A 6814-nucleotide genomic window follows, 5' to 3' on the forward strand; every position below is an offset into this window, starting at 1 on the left:
TTTAGTAGAGATGGGGTTTCACCATGTTGGCCAGGCTGGTCTCAAGCTCCTGAGCTCAGGCAATCCACCGTCTTGGCCTCCCAAAGTGCTAGGATTACAGGCATGAGTCACCATGCCCAGACTCTAGTTAGACCTTGATAAGAAGAAAAGATTTGTGGATACAATCTCTGGCACATGAGTACCATGGTGTCCTTTCCAAAAGAGTTCATTTTCTTGCGTGTGTGTGTGTGCGTGTGTGTATGTGTGTGTGTGTGTGCTACGCAGCTAGATTAACCTGTATTTCATAACCTCTGGAAAACCATCTTTAAGATTTATAATCTGAAAGTCAGCTGACTTAAAAAATAAAAACATAAAACGTTTTATGATTCAAACGTTTTATGATCCGAGGCAGGCAGATCACGAGGTCAGGAGATCGACAGCATCATGGCTAACACAGTTAAACCCTGTCTCTACTAAAAATACAAAAAATTAGCCGGGCCTGGTGGTGGGCGCCTGTAGTCCCAGCTACTTGGAAGGCTGAGGCAGGAGAATGGTGTGAACCAAGGAGGCGGAGCTTGCAATGAGCCAAGATCACACCACTGCACTCCAGCCTGGGCGACAGAGCGAGACTCCGTCTCAAAAAAAAAAAAAGAATGTTCATGGTTGTGCAGCAAAGATTACAATGAAACCTAGCAGCATATTGTAATTCTGAGAGTATATAATTCCAGATATACTGTACGAAGAAGGACACAAACGAGTATCTGTCAGGGAATGGTGAGTTATAAATTGCTACTGAAACAGAAACTGGCCCTGATGATATGGCATTCATTAAATATCAGAATCTTCACAAGTATTAATAACATTCAGGGTCCACCTAGTCTGGGTATCTAAATATAACAATCCCTGGGGGGTTCTTTTAGCTGAATACCATGAGTAGGTCAGAACAGCTCATTGGGAATGATTCAACCCTCACTCATAGACCAAATTAAAAAAATATATGCAAATGAAAGTAATAAGCAATGACTTTCTGAAATTGATGTTCAGGACTTCTGAATACAATGGCAAGCACATTAGCTAGTGTGACTAATAGCACAACCTCAGTTGGGGCTTATCTGGGACCATCTTCCTTGGTAGCCCCAGATCTGCTGGCTCTCTCTGTGCTATGCTGCTTTAGCACTGATGCTACCACCATTCAGTACGATCAGCGTTGGTATATGGAATTATTCAAAGTTCCTCTTTACCTGTTGATTTATACGGAAACTGTGTTTCATTCTAATATGCTTTGCAAAATGCTTACAGTCTGCTTTACTCCTCAACTCTTGGGATAGCTTTTATCTGCCTGCTGGTCTAGATAGCTCTAACGTGAATGTCATGTGCAGAAATCTCTGTTCTGACAGCTGCATTCCCTCTGGGGTGTTAGGGCTGAGAGGAAGGTTTAATTTGTCCCTTGCCAGAAATAGTCTCCATGGTATTGAGGCTTTAGCTATAAAAACAGACCTACAATGCATATGCCCCCTATCTTACGCAATCCTTCTCCAGGTGTAAAAATTCACAGACAATACTGCGTTCACTATACTCACTACACTCTGTTTTCCCAATTTCTCCTCATTGTGACATACTTAATTTTGCTATAAAAATTATGATATTTTAAATGTATCACTAAGGAATTCAGCTTTTAGAAACCATTCTCCAGCTTTTCCAGGGAAAGAGATATGGCTCAACCCTGTAGTTTTTACATACTTAACCTTGGAACCCTGTGCAATATGCCTCAGCCTCTAAGCCCATCTTACCAGAAGCCAAGTCTACCCAGGATAGGCTTAATTCTAAATATTAAAATTCTAAATACTGACCTTGGATATCTAGTTTTAGTATTTGATTTATGCTTTCTATGCTGCGTAGGAAGTTTCCCAGTTATCCAAAGCTGATTTTGGATTCTTATCTTTAAAATTCTGCATTGGTTAATAATTATCAGTATAGTTGTATCTGCCATTGCTCACTTTTGCTCTTAATTGAAGAATAGATTGAGTTGCTTAATAATTAAGCAAATTTTGTTCCACATATTCGCCTTTTTTGACCAGAAATTCGGAGGCCAGAATTCTGTTGCTGCTCTGGTAAAATGCCCAGGCAGGACCACTATCCTCACATGATCTGAGTAGAGAGAAGGAAAAAGGTACTTATCCTACAAAGCCCAAAGTCAAGAAGCTCTGTTCTCTCAACTCCATTGTCATTGAAAATCTTCAAACCTCCAACAAATTTCGTGACATTTCTGGCACTCTATGACTTGCAGAAATATCTATATAAGTGTTTCTAAACAACCACCTCTTCAGACTTGGAGACTTTCACAAGAATACTACCAGTTCTGACTTTAGTATCTGAACGGTGGAGCTCTATTACTGAAAAAGAACACTTCTTACGGGATCTGGCCTTGACTTGTTACAAGTTTTCTCTGTGACATTGCCAACTAATCTGCTCCTAGCTTCTATAAATGTGGGTGTTAATAAAATCTGACCCACCTTCTACATGGGGATGTTGTGATGCCAATCGATGCACATAGAAATATTTCAGACAACACATAACTCAGTGTTACAGCATCAGCATTACTATGATAGTAAACATAGGTTGCCGGCTTGGTGAGGGAATATGTTAAGCCAGTGTGATAAATGAGAGGCTAAAGACCCACACAGGAGTTACCTCTTCTCCTTCCCACTGCCTGGCTTTGACGCTCCCTCAAAGACAGAAACTATTACAGCTAACTTTTAAAAAGAGAGACGCACAAATGCACCCTCTCTGGCTATCACAAAGAGTTCTAAGTTGGTCTGAAATAAGGCACAGATCTTCGTTATTATAAGAATCTTCCTTGTTATATTAGTCATTTCACCCCAGAGACGAAAGTGATTCTAGCAGCCATCTGTGTATCTCATTTAATCACCTCATTTTGTGGATGAGGAAATCAAGGCTTATGGAGGTAAAGCCACAGGCCCAAAACTATACAACTACTGAGTAGCACAGCTGGAAGCAGAATCCAAGTGCCTGGATTCCTGGTCCTGTGCCTTCTCCACTATAATCATTGCCTGTATCGTCCACAGTTGCTGCATGATTTTTAAATAGATAACAGAAAGGGCAATGAACGCATTTATTCCTTTACTCAACAAATATTTATTGAGTGTTTACTATGGGCCAGGCATATTCAAGGCACCAGAGATACAACAGTTAATAAAACATACAAATTTTCTGCCTTCAAAGAGCTTACTTTTGAGGGGGGGGGTGGGGAGAGAGAGAGAGAGAGAGAAGCAATTGCTAAGGAAAAATAAATAAATTAAACAGGGAAGGAAAACATGGGGAAAGAAAATAAAATTCCTCAATAGGGCAGCCAGGGAAGATGACTTTAAGTAAAGACCTGAAGGAAGTGAGAAAAGTAGGTATGCAAATATAGAGGGGAGAAGCATTCCAGACAGGAAGTAACAAGAGCATAGGCCCTGAGGTAGCAGCTCCTGGTGGGGTTCAGGGAACAGCAAGGAGGCCAGTGTGGCAGGTGTGAGTGAATGAGGAGAGAGGTAATGAAGCCAGAGAAGTTGGACAGGAGACAAGTTTGCAGAACCGCTTCACAGATCAATAAGGATTGCAACTGAGTCAGATGGGAAGCCTTAGAGCAGTAACATGACCAGACTTTCATTTGAACAGGATCACTGTGACGAGGTGCTGAGAAACAGGACATGAAGAGGCACAGGATGGATGAACTGCTGTAAAACGCCAGGGCAGAGACGACGGTGGTTTGGACCACGATGGTAGAACTGGGGTGATAACTGGTAGAGCAGACAGACTGTGCTGATGAGCCACATGCAAGGTATGAGAGAAAAAGAGGTATCAAGCATGACACCACAGGTTCCCTCGAACAACTAGGAGGACAGAGTTGCCATTAGCTGAGTCAGGAAGAATTACGGGGAGAGCTGATTTGGGAAGGGGGTACCAAATACCAAAAGCTCCATTGTGGACATAAATTTGAGGAGTTCATTAGACATCTGTGTAGAGGTGTTGACTGGGTGGTCAAATATGTAAGTTTAGAGTCCAGAGGAAAAATGCTAACTGAAAGTATAAATTTAGGAGTAAACCAAATAGAAGATACTTAAAGCCATGAGAAGGCATGAAATCACCTGAGGAGAGTGAGGACAGATAGAGAAGAGGCTCAATTACTGAGCCCCAGGGTTCTCCAACATTTAAATGTGGAGAAGATGTGCTAAAATAAGAATATCAGGGAGCTAGAAAACCAGCAAAATAATTATGGCCCATTCTCTCTGAATGAGTCCCTGTCTCCACACTGCACATCATTTTATGCCTAAATTCTTCTTCCCTTTTATTAACTTATTTTTGTAAATTGTATCACTCAGTTTTATTATTTATCGTATTTGTCAGTCCTTACTGCAAAGGACTGTTCATGTTTTTCAAAGCCCAAATCCCCTCCCACTTTCTGAAAGAAGAGATTTGCTGCCATCAAATACATTCAAAAGACAAGCCACAGGCTTTGATGGCATTTCAACATGGGGAGATACAAAGTTGAACAAATAAGGTGCTTGTTGTCCAAGACATTATTATAAAAGTATATAGTTTCCCCAGATGATTATTTGAAGGAGGAAATGGGCATTTGTATATATACATTTTAATTAATGTGTGTGTGTGTATGTATATGCACACAACTAATATTTATTCAATGCTTGCTAGGTGCCAGCTATTCTGTTAAGTGTGTTGTGTATATGCATTGTCTCAATGTTCTCCCAATAATCCCAAAAGGTAAGTACTATCATTATCTACATTCCAGAGGTGAGGAAAATGAGGCTTTCAGATGCTAAATAACTTGCCACGCTTATCAGGTTTAAGAGGTACTGAATCTAGACAGTTTGCCTCCTGAGCTCCTACTTCTTAAACTTTTGCCCAGAATTGCAAACTGGCCACCAGTCCAGAACATGCATTTGAGCCCACGCAACTGCCTTGCTTGGTCTGCATGGTGTTTGTTTTTAAATGTACTTTGAATGCCTTCAGGGGATGGATGCATTCATTAATCACAGCCCACACCAGTCATTACAGCCTTCGTTTTTACCCTTCATTTAACTTAGCAGCTGCACCAAGTGCATTGGAGTTGCTGACCCTTGCTCTACCGTACCTTCTTCCTTCAATCTGTAACAGGCTCAACATTACTTTTAGTCCAGAACATTTATGCCCTACTTCTTGAACATTCACACATACCCACACATACACCACCCACCCACCAACACCAATACTTCCAACACTGCCATCAGAAGAAATAAAACAAAAGAGGATTGTTGTTTCTTCCCATCCTTGATATTTTTCCCTATAAATGTCATTTGTAATGTTTAAGGTCTTCTCTCAAACTTTCTTCTCCAAATCTAATTCAAATCCAACTCCCACAATGTAAAGGTAAACTTGTTTTTTGCCTAGAAACACAGGACTATGCCCTGATGATGTTTTGTAACAGGAGGGACCCATCCTCTGAGAGCTGCATCATTCATCATTTGTTGGCTGTTGTTATACCTCTCAACTCTGAGTGGCATATTAGCGCACACACGCGTGTTCTAGGTGAGACTGAATTCAAGTCATTTTAATAACAATGCCTCTGCTGAGAAGAGTTGCCTTATGAAGTCATTTTTTTTTTTTTGAGACGGAGTTTTGTTCTTGTCGCCCAGGCTGGAGTACAATGGCATGATCTCCATCCGCTGCACCCTCCACCTCCTGGGGTCAAGCAATTCTCCTGCCTCAGCCTCCCGAGTAGCTGGGATTACAGGCACGTGCCACTATGCCCTAATTTTGTATTTTTAGGTTTTTTTGGTTTTTTTTTTTTTTGTATTTTTAGTAGAGACAGGGTTTCACCATGTTGGCCAGACTGCTCTCAAACTCCTGACCTCAGGTGATCCACCCACCTCAGCCTCCCAAAGTGCAGGGATTACAGGCATGAGCCACTGCACCCGGCTGAACTCATTCTTAATTGCATGTCCATTACACAGTTAGCACATAAGAAGATTTTCTTAAATCATTTGTATCAAGAAGCTAACAGAGTTCTTTAGCTATTTCTGGCTCGTAGTACTAGGAAGGGCACTAAGGTTCTGTCTCCTTAGAATAGGGGAGAAAAATCTGAATTCTTTTTGTAACTATTAATACATTTTTTGTTTCTTTAAAGAAAGCAGGAAGACACTTTAACGAAAGCCCAATCGAAATCATGTTTTCTGTAAAAGGAAATGATGGAATGAAGAGTTTGTTTGTGGACCTAAACTAAACTCTTGGGAATATTGTAGCAGCAAGGTATTAAAACCAGTTTTCCGAAAGCCACTCTTTGTTTTGAGGGTTCCAGCAGAGCAGAGATAAAACCAGGTGCTGAGCACTAAATTAGGTCAGCTGAGCTCCTAGTCTAACGAAATGATGTTTGCAGCCGGGGCAGTTATTAACCTCAACAGGGTTTGGGGGTGGGGGTTACTGGCAGGGAAACAGTTGGATTTCCCTTCCCTTTATACACTGATATGCAAAAGATTATTTAGCCTTAAACCTCAAGAGTCACTATGTTTCATTATTCAATTCACTAATGAGAACACCAGGATTCATCCTCATTTAGAAATTGTCAAATACTGCACAATTTTTTTTTAAAACCAATACATTTTGCCAAGTTTCCACACACATTAGCAGATATGATTTGTAAAATAGTTCTGCCAATAAATAGCCATTTCATTATCCCCATTTCATACATGAGGCAAGTCAAAGGACACAGTAACACTCCCAGCTGCAAGGAATAATAGAGCAGGAATCCAACTCACGTTTCATAGTCCAGATCCCA

This window comes from Trachypithecus francoisi, unplaced genomic scaffold (genome assembly GCF_009764315.1).
Source record: "Trachypithecus francoisi isolate TF-2019V2 unplaced genomic scaffold, Tfra_2.0 Lachesis_group19, whole genome shotgun sequence".
In the NCBI taxonomy this organism is placed as follows: domain Eukaryota; kingdom Metazoa; phylum Chordata; class Mammalia; order Primates; family Cercopithecidae; genus Trachypithecus; species Trachypithecus francoisi.